The sequence below is a fragment of the Bison bison genome, unplaced genomic scaffold (genome assembly GCF_000754665.1).
Source record: "Bison bison bison isolate TAMUID 2011002044 unplaced genomic scaffold, Bison_UMD1.0 scf7180017864123, whole genome shotgun sequence".
NCBI classification, from domain to species: Eukaryota; Metazoa; Chordata; class Mammalia; order Artiodactyla; family Bovidae; genus Bison; species Bison bison.
This window is the reverse complement of record NW_011494695.1, coordinates 1,219,560-1,241,175: the sequence shown is the minus strand read 5'-3', so window position 1 is coordinate 1,241,175 and position 21,616 is coordinate 1,219,560. Positions and strand designations below refer to the sequence as shown.

The 21,616-nt window shown below is 38.4% G+C and overlaps 1 long non-coding RNA gene across 1 annotated transcript in view; it reads right to left on the bottom strand.

Moving 5' to 3' along the window:
- The window catches only part of LOC104988322, a 277,473-nt gene that overhangs the window by 3,207 nt on the left and 252,650 nt on the right, over positions 1 to 21,616 (bottom strand). Inside the window, exon 6 of the long non-coding RNA XR_825224.1 lies at positions 2,298 to 2,395. This is a non-coding gene — a long non-coding RNA (uncharacterized LOC104988322). The remainder of the gene's footprint in view (positions 1 to 2,297; positions 2,396 to 21,616) is intronic.

Genomic DNA, 21,616 nt, shown 5'->3' with positions numbered 1-21,616 from the left:
ACCAACAAATCTACATATTTCAAGTATTTTGGAGTCAAGGGAGTAGACTTCAAAGAATATTTTTATTTTCCTTCAAAATGATAAATCTACTGAGATTTTCTACTTCTTAAGTTAATGTGGTACTTTATATTTTTGTGTTATCTAGGCTTTCAAATTTATGAAACTACATTTTTAATTTTATACATTTGTGTTTGTCTCTTATTAGCCAAAATTTCAGAAATGGAAACCTGATAGAAATAAAGAGGCATTTACTTGGGATTCACTAGAACTGAACTTATTTGCAAAGCAGAAACAGAGACACAGATGCAGAGAACAAACTTATGGTTACCAAGTGGGAAAGGGGAAGTGGTAGGATGAACTGGGAGATTGGGACGGACATACATATACTAATATGTATAGAATAAGTAACTAATGACAACCCACTGCAGAGTACAGGGAATGCCACTCAGTGCTGTGGGGGGACCAAGAGGGAAGGAAATCCAAAGAACAGGAGATGCATGTATACGTGTAGATGGTTCGCTTTGCTGTACGGCAGAAACTAACACAACATTGTAAAGCAACTATACTCCAGCTTAAAAAAAAAAAAAAGACTGCAGCCAGAGAGACACAGTGTCAAGAAGCACTTGAATTGTGTTCCACCAGACGCCAGAAGATGAGACGGCTGGATGGCATCACTGACTTCATGGACGTGAGTCTGAGTGAACTCCGGGAGTTGGTGATGGACAGGGAGGCCTGGCGTGCTGCGATTCATGGGGTCGCAAAGAGTCGGACACGAATGAGCGACTGAACTGAACTGAACTGAGACTACAAAGTGGAGGAAGCTTATAAAGGCAAAAGCTACAAGGCCACAGCTAGTTACCCAAGTTGTGTGTCAAAAATTATAACTGGAGCTGGCAAGATGTGACGGTGTTAATCAAACAAGGATTGGTTGGGGTCTGAAGTGGTTACATAGTTACCAGGGAGATCTTTAGACCCTGAAGTTGCAGATGGCAGGTGTGGTTTCCTCGGGACTGGTATAGCTCAAAGCTCAAGTCCTCAGTGGTACAGGGAGGTGTCTGAGATCAGATCCTCAATGGCCACCTGATTTCCCTTGTGTGTGCCTGAGCTGTGATTACTCCATTATAATTTCAACTTGTCACTACCTTCTATGGATTCAGTGATTTTTTAAAACATTGATCTTTGCTTCACCCACATTCTTAATAACTTTCAGGAATATACTGGGCTGTTTGAGACTAACTAAATACACTCAGTGCACAGATAGGCATCTCTTCAGTATCTCCAGAACTGCTAGTAATGAATATCAGCAACCTGTTAGAAGCCTGGCAGGCTACAGCACATGGGGTTGCAAAGAGTCAGATATGACTGAGTGACTGAGCACGCACACACACCACCTTTTATCATGACAAGAGCAAGTCTCTCACACCTGGCAGATCCCTCACTCCCTGCAGACCATGGAGCAGCAGCTGTTAGGGAGTGGAGAACAATTAGCAGCCCTAAGAATCCTGGAAGTATTGTACACTGTATTGCATTTTTCTTTATGAAATTCTTTCTGCCAGTTTCCATATCCTATGTTTTTACAGAAACTTTACACTTTTTAATGACTTTTTGCAACTAAACCTGGAGAAGGAAATGGCAACCCATTCCAGTGTTCTTGCCTACAGAGTCCTGTGGACGGAGGAGCCTGGTGGGCTGTCGTCTATGGGGTTGCACAGAGTCAGACACGACTGAAGCGACTTAGCAGCAGCAGCAGCAACTAAACCACCACCACTGGCATCTTTTTGTCAATCAAATCATAGTTGTATAGAGCTCAGTATCCCAGGCACTCATTTTTGCTCACTCTTTCTAGTACGCGCGCGCGCACGCGCGCGCACACACACACACACACACGTTGTATTAGCTCAGGTTGCTTCATCAGCATACCACAGACAGGGTAGCTTAAAAACAGAAATTACTTTTCTCACAGTCTGGAGGCTAGAAGTCCAAGCTCAGGTGTCAGCAGTGTGGGCTTCTAGTGAGAGCTCTCTTTCAGCTCACAGATGAGGCCTCTCATAGTGCCCTTATTATCTTATGGCCTTTATTTCTGTGTGCATGTGGGTCTCTGGTGTCTCCTCCTCTTCTCTAAGGGCACCAGTCCCATCAGATTAGAGATATAACTTTATGGCTTAATTAAACTTAATTACCTCCTTAAAAATCTCATCTCCAAATACAGCCACATTGGGGATTAGGCTTCAGCATTTGCATATTGGCAGGGACATGAGCCAGTCCATATCACACTTCCATACACACACACAAAGTACCTTGGTGTGCTGTGGTGCGAAAGCACCATTGACTCCAGCCACGGCAGAGAGGTCATTGAAGCCCCGGTGCTCCAGGAATACATTTCAATATGATCTCCCTGCATAAATTACCAAAGATTTCCTTTCAGAACTAGAAAGAGACATATCTTGAAATCCCTGGATCACACAATATTCATGAACCACCTATTTACTTTTAAAGAGGATTTCTGAATGTTGCTTTGGCTCATGATTGTATGAAAGCTTTCTTAAGACAACTTGGGGGCTTTCATGTGTAATTGTTACTACCACAAATTGCCACTTAAGGTCTTAACTTGTATCATCTGTTTCTTAGGAATTACTTTCATCATAATTATAATGTCTACATAGAGCCAATGCAAAATAAATTGTACTGACTCTCAGGGGTTTGGGGTCAAAATCAATGCAAATTTATCTTGCTATTGATTAATTAAAAAGAGGATTGAAGGGTTAATGCCTTTAAAGAATTCAGTTTAATAATTTTCCATGAGAAAATGGAACCATGAGAATATGTGCCTAGCGAACCAACATCTGAGCACAGCATGAGATAAAGAATTTAAGCAAGGAGGAGATAAGTTTTATCAATCTAATGTTACAAGCCTTCTGGATGAAAATGCCCTTTTGACATAATAACATCTCCCCAGATGAAAATTTCTTCTCAGACAGAAAAATGAATGCTATTTCATTAAAAGTGGCATGTCTGACTCGGAGATTTATGTAAACTGCATTGGAAATGAGCTGTACCCCTATTTCTGAGATATATTAATTGTGACAAATACAAAACGGTCATTTATGGCTTTTAACCAGCTAAAATGAGAAAAAGGAAAACTGTGGAATATTTGCAAATCACTTCAAACTCATTTGTGAAATGAGTCATTCAAATATTCAGCTTATCAGTGAAAGTCCTGAAGTTGATGGTATTTGGCTCACTGAATGTGGTAAACAAAGACATTTTAACATGTTGCTGAAGTACACTTTTTCTCTGACTCAGTTAATCTTTTAGAGTTAACAATTATAAAATATAAACAAGACTATCTCTGCAGGTAAATTATTTTGTAAACTATGTATGCATAAACAAAATTCCACAATCCTTATAATCCACCCATCTATTCATTTACTCGCTTCTCATATAACTTTGAGTATTTTGATAATTCAAAAAAAAATTTCTCCCATCAGATAATTTAACTCGAAGCAAAGATATAATGGATAGTCGGCAAGAGAGAAAATAAAAAGATAAGCAAAGACAAGATTTACCATGCTCTCCAGTATTCTTGCCTGGAAAATTCCATGGACAGAGGAGCCCAGCAGGCTACAGTCCTCGGGGTCACAAAGAGTCAGACACAACTGAGCATGCACGCATACACTAAGTTGTTTAGACATTACCCCAAGGGCAATGGGAAGCCACTGAAATACACTAAGCAACAGGGAGCTACAATAAGAAATCACACTTACGAAAACTCACCCTGGGTGCTCTGTGGACTGGGTGGGAGCAAGAGTGGAATGGCAGACCACACAGGTCCACTGTCGTCTGATACAGCTGGGATAAGTGTGACAGGAGATATGAAGAGAATTGGACAGAATTTAGAAGCAGAATCCAGAGGACTCAGTAGGGGTTAAATGCATTGGGTGACTCACAAGAGTCAAAAGTAGATTAAAGTGAATACGCTTAAATGGGGGAAAAAACGCACTTCCTCCATTTTAGCAGGAAAAAAGTAGGAAAAAATCATGGTGGAGGTGGTTACTTTGTAGTTATGGTACAAAATCGTGAGACCTCTCTTGGTTACTTCAGATACATTTATCTGAGGGAGGCAAGATCTTCTCTGAGGAGAGACGAGAGGGAGAGAGGTTGGAAGTTTAGGATGGAGAAACAAGGAGATTCAAATCACAGAAAACTAGAAAGAGTGCTAGGTAGACGCAAGGGTCCAACCGAAGTTAAAGATGAGACTACAACACTCAAAATAAAATAGAGGGACTTCCCTGGTGGCCCGGTGATTAAGACTCTAACTGTCAAGGTAGGTGACACAGGTTCAATCCCTAGTCTGGGAAGATCCCTTATGCCACAGGGCAACTAAGCCCATATACGGCACCCACTGAAACCCAGCCCTAGAGCCATCACAGCGGGAAGCCAGAGCACCCGAACTAGAGAACAGCCCCCACTTATCACAACTAGAGAAAGCCCAGCAGAGCAACAAAGGCCCAAGACAGCCATTAATTAATTGAATAAGTAGTTTATAGAGGTAAAAGGTAAAATAAGTAGGGTCAATATATGTAATGTGAATGCAAAAAAAAGGAGGTGAGGAAGAAAATAGCCCCATTACCTGTGCACAGCCCAACACCCAAAAATCCTGGACAATGGTAGGATGTGCATTTCAAGTTAAATCCCCACCTTTTATGACACAATAGAAAACATGGAAAAGATAATAAATCAAGCAGTAACAGTAGAATTGCATTATTTAATAAATGGAGGCAACTGGAAATTTTAAAACTGAAGCCATCAAAGGGTATTTCTGTGGAGATTAGAAGTGGAGAGGATGTATGTGTTACAACCCTTTAAAAAAGTTTTTTTTTTTTTTTTATCATATATTTGTTTTACTTTGATAAAAATAACAAAGCAACCAAAAGCTAAAAATAAGAATGAAGCGGGGATGTAAACTGATACAACCACTATGGAAAACAATATGGAGGTTTCTCAAAAACTAAAACAGAGCCCCCACGTGACCCAACAATCCAACTACTGGGCATATACCTTGCTGCTGCTGCTGCTGCTAAGTCGCTTCAGTCGTGTCCGACTCTGTGCGATCCCATAGACGGCAGCCCACCAGGCTCCCACATCCCTGGGACTCTCCAGGCAAGAACACTGGAGTGGGTTGCCATTTCCTCCTCCAATACATGAGGAAACCATAATTCAAAATGACACATGTATCCCAATGTTAACTGCAGCACTATTTACACTAGCAAGGACATGGAAACAGCCTAAATATCCATCAACAGATGAATGCATAAAGAAGTTGTGAGATATATATACACACACAATGGAATATTACTCAGCTATAAAAAGGAATGAAATTGGGTCATTTGCAGTGATGTGGATGAACCAGAGTCTCTCATACAAATGAAGTCCAAAAGAGAAAAACAAATATCATATATTAACACGTGTGTGTATGTGATATATATATGGAATCTTCCCTGGCGGCTTAGTCCATAAAGAGTCCACCTGCAATGCAGGAGATCTGGGTTCAATCCCTGGGCTGAGAAGATAACCTGGAAGAGGGCATGGCAACGCACTCCAGTATTCTTGCCTGGAGAATCCCATGGACGGAGAAGCCTGGCAGGCTGCAGTCCATAGGGTCACAAAGAGTCAGACACGACTGGGCAAATAAGCACAGCATACAGCACATGGAATCTAAAAAAAAGGTACTGATGAGCCTATTTGCAGGGCAGGAATAGAGATGAAGACTTGTGGACACAATGTGAGGGGTGGGAAGGAAAGGGGGGGGCAAACTGAGAGAGCAGTATCGCTATACCTGCACTACCATGCATAAAACTGATAGGTGGTGGGAAGGTGCTACATAGCACCGGAGCTCAGCCTGGTGGTCTGTGATGACCTAGAGGGGTAGTATGGGAGGGCGAGAGGGAGGCTAAGACGGAGGAGATATATGTATACATACAGCTGATTTACATTATTGTACAGCAGAAAATAACACATTGTAAAGCAATTATACTCCAATTTAAAAATATTTTTTATGAGAGAAAAAAAAAAAAGAACAAGCAAATGTCTGAGCACTTATCACTCAGCTTCCAAACTGTGCTTTCCAGGAACAACAAGAAGCTTATCAATTTTTCTCAAGAAGATTAGGACCACTTATTACATAATGAGAAAATAAAATAATATTATGAACTTAATAGTGAGTTCTAGCATTAGTAACCTCAGGCTCTCATGTTTTGAAAAGCCTATATGATGATTTTGTGTTTTCTTCTCTAGGTCATGGACTCATTTATACTTATTAAAACAAAAAGATAAATGGGAATTGGAATTGGGAAGCATGGATCATTAGAGACTGCCAAGAAAAATCCAACTGCTAATGTAGGAGAGAAAGTCATATTAAAGAGAGAAAGAATATGCCATACAAATGACTATGAAAAATGACATTTAAGAAATTATTGTTCTTAGGAAAAAAACATTTTAGTATTTTTGCCAGTTAAACCTGTCTTTTTTCCTGCAACTGTGTAGCCAATGATTTATAACAATGACTTAGGGTCACTGATAATGGTCTTTATATTATGAACCATGTATTACTTTCCTGTGGAAGAGTAACAAATTACCGCAAACTGGGTGGCTTAAAACAAAGATTCTTCTCCCACAGTTCTCGGGAGGATTGTCAGAAACCAAGGCGTCAGGAGGGTGGTGCTCCCTCTGGAGGCTGTAGGGGATCATCTGCTCACGTTTGCCTGTTCCAGCTTCTGGTGGTTGCCAGCACTGCTTGGCTTGTGTCTGCATCACTCTAATCTATCGCCACGGTTATACTGCCTTCTCTTCTGAGGCTTGGCTTGTGTCTGGATCACTCTAATCTCTGTCTCTATGATTATACTGCCTTCTCTTCTGGTGCTTGGCTTGTATCTGCCTCACCCTAATCTCTGTCTCTCCATGGTTACACTGCCTTCTATTCTGGGTGAATGTCAATGCTCTCCCTGCCTTTCTCTTACAAGGACATGGGAAGTATTGATCCAGTGTATATCCAATGGCATTTAAGGCCTACCTGGATAATCAAGCTAGATTTAGAAAAGGCGGAGGAACCAGAGATCAAATTCCCAACATCCGTTGGATCATTGAAAAAGCAAGAGAGTTCCAGAAAAACATCTATTTCTGCTTTACTGACTATGCAAAAGCCTTTGACTGTGTGGATCACAACAAATGTGTGGAAAATTCTTAAAGAGATGGGAATACCAGACCACCTGAGCTGCCTCTTGAGAAATCTGCATGCAGGTCAGGAAGAAATAGTTAGAACAGGACATGGAACAACAGACTGGTTCCAAATAGGGAAAGGAGTACATCAAGGCTATATATCGTCACCCAGCTTATTTAACATATATGCAGAGTACATTATGAAAAATGCTGGGCTGGAGGAAGCACAAGCTGGAATCATGATTGCCAAGAGAAATACCAATAACCTCAGACATGCAGATGACACCACCCTTATGGCAAAAAGCGAAGAAGAACTAAAGAGCCTCTTGATGAAAGTGAAAGAGGAGAGTGAAAAAGTTGGCTTCAGGCTCAACATTCAGAAAACTAAGATCATGGCATCTGGTCCCATCACTTTATGGAAAATAAATGGGGAAACAGTGGAAACAGTGACAGACTTTATTGTCTTGGGCTCCAAAATCACTGCAGATGGTGACTGCAGCCATGAAATTAAAAGATGCTTGCTCCTTGGATGAAAAGTTATGAACAACCTAGACAGCATATTAAAAAGCAGACATTACTTTGCCAACAAAGGTCTGTCTAGTCAAAGCTATGGTTTTTCCAGTAGTCACATATGGATGTGAGAGTTGGACTATAAAGAAAGCTAAGTGCTGAAGAACTGATGCTTTTGAACTGTGGTATTGGAGAAGACTCTTGAGAGTCCCTTGGACTGCAAGGAGATCCAACCAGTCTATATAAAGAAAATCAGCCCTGAATATTCATTGGAAGGACTGATGCTGAAGCTGAAACTCCAATATTTTGGCCACCTGATGGGAAGAACTGACACATTTGAAAAGACCCTGACGCTGGGAAAGATTGAAATGGGAGGAGAAGGGGATGAAAGAGGATGAGACAGTTGTGTGGCATCACCGACTCAATGGACATGAGTTTGCATAAACTCTGAGAGTTGGTGATAGACAGAGAAGCCTGGCGCGCCGCAGTCCATGGGGTTGCAAAGAGTCGGACACAGGTGAGTGACTGAACTGAACTGGATAATCAAGGATAACTTTCCCATCTCAAGATCCTTAGTTTAGTCACATCTGCAAAAAAAAGAAAAAAACCTTTTTCCAAATTAGGTAATATTTATCCGTTACAGGAATTAGGACCACCATTCAACCCACTACCAAATAATTAAACAAATTTATTCACAATGATACATTTGCTGGCTTATATTTAAAATGTATAATAAAAATCCAGCTTTACCCCAATGCCAATGAACTATAAGTAGCTGTTTCTTTAGAATTTTTTCTCCTAATGCATACATTAAAGAATTGAGCTGTATTTGTTTTGATGGCAGAAGTAAAGGCAGATTTGCTGTAATAACTCATACTACAACAAATACTGAATAAGAGGCTTTTGCCTGGAATTTAATATCCACATCATTTGTTGCTCTGGTTAATTTCAAAACTGCTGAATAAACTGAATTAATGCAGAAATGGACCATCTTATTTGGATGCTATTCCTGATGCGCAAGGAACTCCTTATATTTTAGGCAGTTGTGGGCACTTTTTTATTACAGAATATTTAATCATAATGTTGATCCTCTTCAATACATAATTATAAATGAGATGAAATTTACTGAAAATGTATTTTGGAAAGAATTGAGTGTTCTCATGATGCAAAGAAATCAAGAATAAATTATATACATATAAGGTAGAACCAAGACTCAAAGAAAACATACTTGCAAATGTTAAATTTTGAGAAAGCAGATATACACTATTAGAGATGCTGTTATGCTGAATAATTATGACATTGATTTTCCTACATTTTAAAAATAATCTTTATATACAAAAAATCATATATAACATTGCTGAAATATGGAAAACAATAAAGAGAACGTACTGTCTAATTGCCTGTTACCTTAGCACATAAACATTTCACCATTTTTATGCATGCACATAAAATTTAAATAGCATTGGGTTATGCTATGAACACTTCTGTTCTCTAACAAGTTTGCATCGTGTGACATTCTGTGCTGAGAATTTCTTCATAACGCTAACTATACAGCATGGTTCACAGTTTGGATATGCAAAATTAAGTCTCCTCTTTTACTGTACTTTTTGTAAATTTGAAATTTGTTTTGCTATTCAAAAATGATCTTCAGTGGTCATTCTTGCATGACAATTCCTGTGCCTGTTTATTATTATTTCCTAGATTAAAAGGCCCAATTATGAGGCCAAAAGTGAGGGATATTTTTGTGTTAATTGCCAAACCACATTCTAGAAAAGTTGTACCCATTAATACTTCATATGAAGTCTATGACAACGGTTTACAGCAAAAAGGTAAAGCTTGATACTATTTCTACTTTTAATCTTTACAAATATTAGAAGTGAAATGACATCTTAATTTACATTTATTTACTAATGATGTGGAACATTTGTTTTATATTTATTTCTTGGCCATTGATATTCCATTTTTATTAATTGTATTAATATTATTATGATTTGAAATAATTTTATTTTAAGTTGTTCGGGTATTTTTTTTTAACTTTACAATATTGTATTGGTTTTGCCATATATCAACATGAATCTGCCACATGTATACACGTGTTCCCCATCCTGAACCCTCCATTTTGTATCAGGGCTCACCAAGTGGATAGGGCTTCGTAGTAAAGAATCTGCCTGAAAATGCAGGAGATGGAGGAGACACAAATTTGACCCCTGTGTCCAGAAGATCTCCAGGAGGAGGAAATGACAATCCATCCCAGTATTCTTGCCTGGAGAATCCCATAGCCAGAGGAGCTCATGGGCTACAGTCCATGGGGTCACAAAGAATCAGATATGACTGAGCAACTGAGTATACACACACACATCAGCTGGAAGAATATCTTCCACCTTACTAGATAGTGTCAAACTCTTTTGTTTTCCTTTTTTTTAATTTAAATTTATTTATTTTAATTAGAGGCTAATTACTTTACAATATTGTATTGGTTTTGCCATACATCAACATGATTCCACCCTGGGTGTACACGTGTTCCCAATCCTGAACCCCCTCCCACCTCCCTCCCCATACCATCCCTCTGGATCATCTCAGTGCACCAGCCCCAAGCTTCCTGTATCCTGCATTGAACCTGGACTGGCAATTTGTTTCTTATATGATATTATACACGTTTCAATGCCATTCTCCCAAATCATCCCCCACCTCACTCTCCCACAGAGTCCAAAGACTGTTCTTTTGTTTTCTAAAAAGTTTCATACTCTCACCCAAACTTGATGTTTTCAGACTTTTCTATTGGATTGGCTCTCTTTTTCTCATTTTTTATATTATTAGATTTACATGTTATTTATCCTATGGGTAACTTTGTATTTTTAAGATACTTCCTTTATTGCTGGTATGTGGAAATACAATTGGTTATTTTACGCTTAGTTTATATCTCTAATTTTGTCAAAGTCCCTTATTAATTCAAATAACACTTCTGATATTTTGAATTGTCTATATACACAAGAGTGACTTTAATTCTTCTCTCCAGTCTTTCAATCTCTCAAGTATTTATTCATCCATTCATTCTTTATTTCTTTCTTTGACCACATAATCCTGGTTAGGATGTCAAGGTAAATGAAGAAAAGTGGCATTACTGGGTACCCTTGACAATTTTCAGCATCTGAGAAAAGTCTTAACTGTTTCATCCTTAATAATGATGTTCCCTTAAAGTCCTTTGTGCTACAATCTGAGTACGTTTTTTCAGACTTAAACTGTAGTTCACTAATTCCCTCTTTCGTTGTGTCTACTCTGATGCTTAACCCCTGCTCTGAGTTTCTAAATCCAAATATATATATTTTTTTATTTCTAAAAGATTAGTTGTGTTCATTAAAATATTCTTGGTTACTTTTGAATGGTCTCTTTTTCCTTACATATATTCTTGGTTCCATTTATTTTTTCTTCTTTAAATACACCAAATATACTAATCTAAAATCCTATACGTGATACTTAGTACCACCAGTCTCTGTGGATAAATCAGGTATTTGTTGTTTCCAATGCTCTCATGCATGGTGACTTACTTTCTCATATATTTTAAGATGTCTGATTGTAAGTTGATTTTCCTCTGGAAAATTTTGTGGAATTCTTTGATGCCTAAATTTAAAGCTTTCCTCCAGATGATGTATACATCTGTTTTTATCAGATGTTTTCAGCACTACCAATGAAATCCAAATTTAAACATTTTCAGGCTTCCTTCTTCAGGTTTTCTTTGGGCTAAGATAATTGTAAGAGTTTTATTCCCACTCATATGACAACTGCCTTGAGATTATAAAGAATCAAGAGATACATGTTTATGTATAACTGAATCATTTAGCTGTACACCTAAAACAGACACAACTTGGCTAATCAACTATAGTCCAATATAAAATAAACATTAAATTTTTTTTAAAAATTAAAAAAAATTTTTTAAAGAATCAGGAAAGTCTTTTTCACTTTCTTCCAAAAAACAAAGTTGAGGAAAGCAAATGTTTTATATGTTTTTCTTTTATAATTTTTCCCCTTCGGGGCTTCATCTCTTGAATTTCTGGCTTTATATATTTGTTATCATCATTACAATCATTATATATGATTCTCAGAGTTCTTACTAATCAAAATAAGGTTGCCTTCAGCAAAGTTTGTTGTTCAGACTTCTCTTCACTGAGTTTGGTAAAACTATTCACACGTAGTGTCCCAAACAATGCATTTTACTATAAAGGACTGATTATTTGATTTAATTATTTTTAGAATTTTAATAGTTTTATACTTAGAATTTTAAGAATGTAGTATTAGTTTTGTAGAACTTTAAGATCTTGAAAAGCTTTATAACAAGGAATAATAACAGAGATAAATGAATATGGTTGCATAGTAATAGATATTTTGAATTAATGCATATTAGATGATGTATCCTATATACAAAATTTTCTATTCTAATTCTCCGTGTAAATAAATCATTCATGAGAGTATGAATCATCATATAAGGAGGATTATAATTATCTTCTTGTCTTAAAAGGCACTTATGAGCCAATTGATGCCACCAATGTTACTAAATTGCATAATGATTATTTGGAGCTTCCCAGGTGGCTCTAGTCATAAAGAACCCACCCGCCTGCTGATGCAGGACACATAAGAGACACTGGCTTGATCTCTAGGTTAAAAAGGAGGAAATGGCAACCCACTCCAGTATTCTTGCCTGGAGAATCCCACGGACAGAGAAGCCTGGTGGGCTACAGCCCATAGGGTTGCACAGAGTTGGATGCGACTGAAGTGACTTAGCACACACGCATAATAATTATTCGTAATTATTATACATTAAAAACTTAGAAAAATTATGTTTTTCATATTAGATATGTTATTAGACTATGTAATCTTCTCTAATAATTCCTGTCTTCAACTATTAAGCCTCAACACTTCCATAATTTATCAAATACTTTTAAAAGGAACACTAACAGATGAACTTAGTTCTCAGCATTAAGAACAAGATAAAGATTCATAATAAACGGATGAATAAATAACCTTAGATTAAAATGCTCTAATGATTGTCATCCAATAGTAAGCCTACTAAGTTCAATTGAAATGGGAAACAAATGGGTCCTGATATAGATACTCTTTTAATACACTTTATATTTTCTTTTATCTCAAAGTCAGTCAGAAAAATCATCACCCTTGGTTGCTGCTCACATTATTTTTGTCTACCATGAACACTGACATAGTGTAGTTCTACAAATAGAAATGCCTCAGATTTCTCATGTTACAATACATATTTAAATTAATATTTTTCTTTAACTTACAATAAATGTTATTCAATAAAATATGAGGCATCTAGCATTTTATTTTTGTTAGCATAACTCACACTAGGCAGTGCTTTCTCATACTTAATAACCATACATACAAGCAAGATAATTCAATAAATAAGACATAATTCAAATATGAATAATTCAAATATGAAAAAATATGCCATCCTCTCACATAATTAATATTGCTGGATGGCTCTTTCTTGAGATTTTAGTAGAAAGGACAATGACATGATTCACATATTTAAGAGGGTAATTAAACTGCCACATGTTCAAATCAAATTTAAGACAAAACTGATTAAAAGTGATGATTTCCAGCAAAGCTGACTGATTGGCTTAATGCCGAATGCACTGAAATACTCAGAAAGGCAAGGAAAAGGATGGTGCGTTTTTTCCCTATTGCTACTGCAGCACTTTATCACTGTAAGCCATTATCATGGCTTAAAACAATCCAAAATTGTTGTCTTATGACTTTGGAGTTCAGAAATCTGGCATAGGTCTGACAAGGCTACAGTTAAATTGTTTTGTTTATTTCTGTCTGCACAGTGCCCACCTCAGTTCATTGACCCTAAAAGGAGATGACTAAATGAAGGAACCAATGAACTGTAAGCCTGGAAGATACTGTGAATCATGCGAAAACCAAGGATCAAAGGTTCTGATGCCATCTGTCTTGGCTAAAAAGCAGGCTGTTCTAGAAGAAACAAGAAACCAGAGTATGAACCATTTGAAATCAGAACTGAGAGACATGAGTTGAGTGATTTCACACACACATTCTCAGCAGCATTCCTGAGCCAGTCATAAGGCAGCTTCATCTAACAGGAGGCTAAGGAGCAGAAGGTTAACCACAAAATATCACAGAACGCTCTTTCAGACTCATCAGGCTTGATAGGTGTTGCCCCCATGTGAATCCAGCCTCTTTGCTTGAGGCACATCTTGCTTCTTAGAATATCGAGATAGCCAAGGGTACACAGTACCCTTAACAAACGATGTCGTTTTCTCTTACGTGTGGAAACTCTGAAGCATTTCCAGACAGCTGGTGCTTTCTGCTAGGAAGCATGACTTTCTTGCCATGAAAATAGTAAAGCATTAGGACGGCATTTGGAAGGGTGACTAGACCAAAGCACTGACAGCTAATCAGTTAATAGACCAAATGACCAGGGTCCCGTACAGAAACGGCACTGTGGTGTCACGATTAAATTTAAAGATTAGTGTTGTCCGCACATATTTTATTGGAAATAAACGAGGATGATATACTGTAGCAGAGGCTACAAAGAAATTTGTATGGGAAGTTGAAGTTTTGCTAGAGCTCTTTGGGTGGTGAGAATGTCAATGCACTTACACTGTGCAGCCAGCAAGTGAACTGGATTATTTTCTTAGCAGAAGTTTTTAAAATCACACTTGATTTACTGTCATCCGAAGCAATATCTGGGTAAATGTAAGCATGATTTTACTGGATTTTTTTTTTTCTCTTTAGGGAAGACACAGCAAGGACCTAACAGAAGCAGAAGAGATTAAGAAGAGGTGGCGAGAATACACAGAAGAACTGTACCAAAAAGGTCTTAATGACTCAAATGACCATGATAGTGTTATCACTCACCTAGAGCCAGACATCCTGGAATATGAAGTCAAGTGGGCCTCAGGAAGTATTACTACAAACAAAGCTAGTGGAGATGATAGAATTCCAGCTAAGGTATTTCAAATCCTAAAAGATGATGCTGTTAAAGTGTTGCACTCAATATGCCACCAAATTTGGAAACCTCAGCAGTGGCCACAGGACTGGAAAAGATCAGTTTTTATTCCAATTCCAAAGAAGGGCAGTGCCAGAGAATGTTCAAACTACTGTACAATTGCACTCATTTCACATGCTAGCAAGTTGATACTCAAAATCCTTCAAGCTAGACTTCAGCAGTACATGAACTGAGAACTTCCAGATGTACAAGCTGGATTTAGAAAAGGCAGAGGAACCAGAGATCAAATTGCCAGCATTCACTGGATCATAGAGAAAGCAAGGGAATTCCAGAAAAGCATCCACTTCTGCTTTGTTGACTATGCTAAAGCCTTTGACTATGTGGATCACAGCAAACTGAAAAACTCTTAAAGAGATGGGAATATCAGACCACCTTACCTGTCTCTTGAAAAACCTGTATGAAGGTCAAGAATAAACAGAACCAGACATGGAACAATGGACTGGTTCAAAGTTGGGTAAGTACACAAGGCTGTATATTGTCACCCTGCTTATTTAACCTATACCTCATGCGAAATGCTGGGCTGGATGAAGCACAAGCTGGAGTCAAGATGGCTGGAAGAAATATCAACATCCTCAGATATGCAGATGATACCACTCTAATGGCAGAAAGTAAAGAGGAACTAAAGAGCCTCTTAATGAGGGTGGAAGAAGAGAGTGAATAGAAGGGGAAAAAGTAGAAAGAGTGACAGATTTTATTTTCATGGGCTCCAAAATCACTGCAAACAGCGACTGCAGCCACGAAATTAAAAGATGTTTGCTCCCTGGAAGGAAAGCTATCACAAACCTAGACAACATATTAAAAAGCAGGAACATCACTTTTCCAACAAAGGTCTGTATAGTCAAAGCTAGTTTTTTTTTCCAGTGGTCATGCACAGATGTGAGAGTTGGACCATAAAGAAAGCTGAGCACCAAAGAATTAATGCTTTTCAACTGTGGTGTTGGAGATGACTCTTAAGAGTCCCTTGGACTGCAAGGAGATCAATCCTAAAGGAAATCAACTCTGAATATTCATCGGAAGGACTGATGCTGAAGCTGAAGCTCCAATACTTTGGCCACCTGATGCAAAGAGCTGACTCATTGGAAAAGATTCTGATGCTGGGAAAGATGAAGGCAAAAGGAGAAGGGGGAGGCAGAGAATGAGATGATTAGATAGTATCACTGATTCCATGGACATGTATCTGAGCAAACTCCAGGAGATAGTGGAGGACGAGGAGCCTGGCGTGCTACAGTCCATGGGGTCACAAAGTCTCAGACACTACTTAATGACTGAACAACAACAGCAACAAGGGAAGATGGGGTTAACAGAGCTACAGTAAAATTTTAGTGAACTCTCAATGCATGATGCTTGGTAGTAACAATAATCATCATTTTATATCTTCTCGGAAACATTTAAAAAGTTTTACACTAATAGGCCACTAAAAATTAATGGAGTATATCAGAACATATAAATACATCATTTTAACTAACAGTTGCTCCGAATTTTAGGATCAGCTTGAATAGTAGATTTTTTAAAATACACTCACATTTCACATGAATGTCAATGTATTATAGAAGAAAGAACGTGGTCTTTTGAAATAAACGGGCTTTGACAAAACCTCACTATTGCTGCTCTCCAGCTAGATGAGCTTGGGCGAGCATTTTGACACGTCTAGTTTCTAACTACATTGTTTGTAAAAGGGGAGTATTATACCTGCCTTGTGAAATGTTTTGAGAATTACAAGATATAACAGATGGAAAGTACTAAACACGACTGGTCATAGCGGGTCCATTTTACATGTCAATTCCCTCTCATTTGAACAGGGACAGACATACCATCCTATGGCAGCATCTTCTCTCTGACTGTGACGTGAAGTGAAGTCGCTCAGTCGTGTCCGACTCTGCGACCCCGTGGACTGCAGCCTGCCAGGCTCCTCTGTCCATGGGATTTTCCAGGCAAGAACACTGGAGTGGGGTGCCATTTCCTTCTCCAGGGGATCTTCCCAACCCAAGGATCGAACCCGGGTCTCCCGCATTGTAGGCAGATGCTTTTACTGTCTGAGCCACCAGGGAAGTCTCTGACTGTACCCCTCCTCAAAGTCCATTTTCATCCCCTCATCCTAAGACCTTAATGACCCACCTTATCAGCAGTGGGTCATTCCTTTTATCTACATATTGTCTACCTCTCAACTGAAAATAACAATTAAGGGACAGAATACACGGACCCAGGCACCTCAGGATGACACTGGGGAGAACTAGAAAGGAAGAGCACAGAGAGGGATGAAGAGTCAGCAATGTCAAGGTCAAGTTGCTTCTCAGTAGAAGTCTTCCCGATGCTATCCCACCAGTGAGTGAATCCTGCTGTTACCTCTCCATGGCAAAGGGAGTTTCTTCTTCAAACACTTTCTTCCTGGGACTTCCCTGGTGGCCCAGTGGATAAGAATCCACCTGACAATGCAGGGGACATGGGCTCAGTCCCTGGTGTGGGAAGATACCACATGCCGAGGAGCAACTAAGCCCGAGCACTCGAGGGCCCCTGGGCCATGACTCCTGAGCCTGTGTGCTGCAACTGCTGAAGCCCGCCTGCTCTACAGCCTGTGCCCCACAGCAAAAGAAGCTGCTGCAGTGAGAATCCTGAACACCGCAACTAGAGAGTTGCACTAGAGAAAGCAACTTGTACTAGAGAAAGCAACACCCCACTCGCCGCAGCTAGAGAAAGCCTGGACGCAGCAACAAAGACCAAGCACAGCCCAAAATAATTAATTACTTAGAATTTTTTATTCCTGAAATATAGGACTCTGCTATATGTTTCCTACAGGTCCATTTCCTCATGCTATACCCACAGGGTTCCCTTGGTTCTTCCCACCCACCCCTCACAATTCTGAATTCCAAAAGATTTCTTGATGTGTTTCTACATCACATTGAAATAGCAGTGTATTTTAGCACACTCCAAAGCAAATTTTGATTAACTGTTACAGCTGTTTTCTCCCAAACCACTCCTAGAAACCTTTAAACTTATGTCTTAGCCAATTTGCTTGTTGGCTGCTTCATTAAAAATGCTGAGGGCACCTACTGTGCTATCCCCATATTTCCCTATCTAGATGGATCTTCTCCTCAACTCTTCACATCTCAGGGAAAGAAGCTGACTTACTTATGCTGCCTTTGAGTCCCAGCTCCTATTGTTTACACTATGTGATAGCCTCACAGCTATGATTATAATCACTTGCAGTGATTATAGCAAGTGCCAATAAAGGCTTGGTGCATGCATGAGTCAACACAAAAGGAGGTGTTACTACTGATTGATTGATCTGTTTATATTCCTTTTGTTGTGACTGACTTTCAAAGCAAGGATTAAAATAGAAAGACAGCTGAACCAAGGAGTGGGTATTTCTTCCTTACAGTTCATAGAGATAACCTTTGGGACTTTGAGGGATAAACAGTGCCCTACCAGACATTCTCAGTCTGAAAAATTCAGGCTTGGGATTGGATTGAAGGGAATTCTCCTTGGGTCCTGAATATCAGAAGTATGTTAGAGCCATAATCCTTGTAAAGAACCAACTACATTCTTCTTTGAAGAAAATTCCCAGAACTGTGCCATAGTTCAGTCATTTTCAATTCTGAGTTAAAGCTTAGAACTCTAGAAAACACAAGGGCCATGGGCCTTTTGCCAGGTAAAACCTAAAACCAGCAAGCAGAGTGAATGATCATGGAAGACATTTACATCTGTCTTCTTTGACCCAGAGGATCCGAATTTATTGTATGAAAGCCAGGGACATCTGAAGACAGAGTTTATTGGGAGGACCCAGGAGGCATGAAGTCCTTTAGAATCTGTATTCCCTGCCTAGCATGTGACTGCTTAACTCATCACCACCTACCACATCAACACAACTAAGGCACTTCCTGGAGCAGAAGGTTCCCATAGGAAGTGGGGAGTGGAGGCTGTCTTGCTGCATCAGTACCCATTTGGTGTGGTAAATGAACACACGCAAAGAGTCCACCAGTTTCTCCTCTAACAAGACAAACAGCACCAATTCTACTAGCATTCTGCTTTAAACTACATCAAACATGAAAACAGGGGAAACAATCCCCCCAAGTCAGTTTTTTGTTTTTTTTTTTTCAGATATCACACAACCTCCCATTTGTGTTTGCTCAAGACCTTGGAGAATTTATCATTTTGGAGCATTATAAATATATGTTTAGGGCTCAGTTGCTTTCCAACTTCACCAAAATTTCCAGTAATAAGTGATTAAACTGTACTAGTGATTTGAACTTTCTAGGGGAAAAGAGCTATATGTTTGCATTAAAACTACTAAACCATTGCTAATAGCAAACAAATCACTACTTTGGATGCAAGAAATATTACTACTGAGTTTATTCTCCAAACTACAAAGAAGAACAGATGTGTTAATTTTCCAAGGACTCCTCCTACAATAATAGGGACTGATAGATGGTTTTACCAATTCAGTGACTAATAGAATTCTGATTATCATTACTAAAATGACACATTTTTATTTACTCAATGTAGGACATGTTTCTCATCTCTTCTGAATTACTGATTTTCAAAGAGAAGTTTCTCATCTAACACTTGACTGTGCTGGGAATCCTTAAAAGCAAAAACAGGCAATGACTTTGTTATAAATTTGACTTATGAGCCTCTTAAAACACGGAGATGCTTATATGCAGACTTTTCCACTTACCATAACTTCAAATTGCAACCAAGTCGTTCTGGGACAATGGCTAATATTTCTCAACTACAATCTCATTTCTTCTCTAGGAAATTCTCTATAATCTATGATTACCTTGTTCTCCTGTCTTTCTACTCCTGGGTTGTCCCAAAATCTTAATGTGTCTATAACGCTTGAAATTTTCCATTAAAAAATTAATATGTAAAAAGTTGGAAAAAGTTATATTATTTTTAAAGTACCTTGAAAATATAAAAGATGCCTTACAGTTCCTGCAGCATAAAATCTTTAATGTTTTTTATCATAAAATTGTATGCAGTCTATAAATATGTTCTTTTTAGCTACATTTTTTTTTACCAGCTCAAGTATATTATTTAGACAGAAAGTACTTCTGATTTTAGTTTGTGAAAACAAGCTCTTTTCACTGAAGATTAGTTGTGTTATCACAATATATGATTATGAAAAAATGTTTAATCTCAGTATTTTTATAACCTTTAATCAAATTGTGTGTCATAAAGCTTGAACTCTTCCTGTTTTCTTGTCATTATGTATCTTGTCAAATGGTTTCATTTTTATCCCTACAATAAAAAGAAGTACAAATTGTAAAATGCAACATCTATCTTGGTGAGCTGGAGGAAAATAGCTAGTAATTTGCTTGGTAAGTGAAGCAAAATATTAAACGATTTATTATCACATTTTATATTGTACTTAGAATCTGTGATATAAATCCTACTATATTTGAATAATAAAGGTGGACAAATCACTTTCTATGACTTCTCTATCATAGTAAAGGAACCATGATTATCCTTCATTGATTCAAGAATGGTATCTATTTGTCACTTCTGACATGACAGAACTAAGTGATATGTGGATATAATAAGCTTCCTCTAACCATTTTCAATGTCTGTTTCAGGGAGGAGAAAAGGTGGGGGGAAAAAATGCCAACAAATAGTAAGAACAGCAAAGAGAAGTTTGAAGGACTTTAAAAAAAAAAAGAAGGGTAATGTACAAGGCACATGTATTTAAATGTGTATTTATAATATTCATGGGAAATGCCAAGGTTTTAGACAAAGAAACCTACAAACTCCAAAGTGTGAATAGATCACAGAGAAGACACACCTTGTTAGTGCCTGAGAAAGTCAAATATTGAAAATATGCCCATTTATGCCAAAACAGTTTAAAAGCTTAACTGGAAACTTACTTAACTTCTAAAATTTTCAAAATATTTTGGGAAAAGTAAACCTTTGGATTAGCTAAAATAATTTTGAAAAAAGTAGTGAGTTGAATTTCTCTATCAGGTAATGAATATACTATAAACCTTTAGTTATAATAGCTGAGTTTGGAAATAAGGACAAAGAAACAGATCACCTGGGCAGAGTAAAGGAACTCCAATTTATCAAACCAGAATCTATCCATATCTATATCTTATATTTATATAAGCACTTGTTATCAATTTTATATAGAATGAAGGAAAGAATACCATGCCAAATATTTAAAATAAAGTATTATTCAGTAAGTCTAGTACTGATTAACTCTATAAAAGGAAAAATGTTTAGATCTTCATTAAAGAGTTGTTTGTGGAAAAATAAGCCATAAGAATGGGCTTCCCAGGTAATGCTAGTGGCAAAGAATCTGCCTGCCAATGCAGGAGACGCAAGAGAGGCAGGTTCAGTCCCTGGGTCGGGAAGATCCTCTGGCGGAGGAAAACGGCAACCCACCCCAATCTTCTTGCCTGAAAAATTCCTTGGACAAGAGGAGCCATGGGTTTGCAAAGAGTCGGACACGACTGAGTGACTGAACACACACACACACACACAAACCGTAAGGGTAGCGGAAGACACTATAGCTGGGAAGGAACAGAGAGGAAGTAAATGTGTAGAAGGAAAAGTGGGCCCTCTACAGGGAACTCTGCTCAATGTTAGGTGGCAGCCTGGAGGGAAGGGGAGTTTGGTGGGGAATCGATGCATATAAGTGTGGATAAGTCCCTTTTCTGTCCACCTGAAACTATCACAACATTATTAATCAACTAAGACTCTTGAGAGGCCCTTGGATGCAAGGACATCCAACCAGTCCATTCTGAAGGAGATCCGTCCTGGGTGTTCTTTGGAAGGACTGATGCTAAAGCTGAAACTCCAATACTTTGGCCACCGCATGCGAAGAGTTGACTCATTGGAAAAGACTCTGATGCTGGG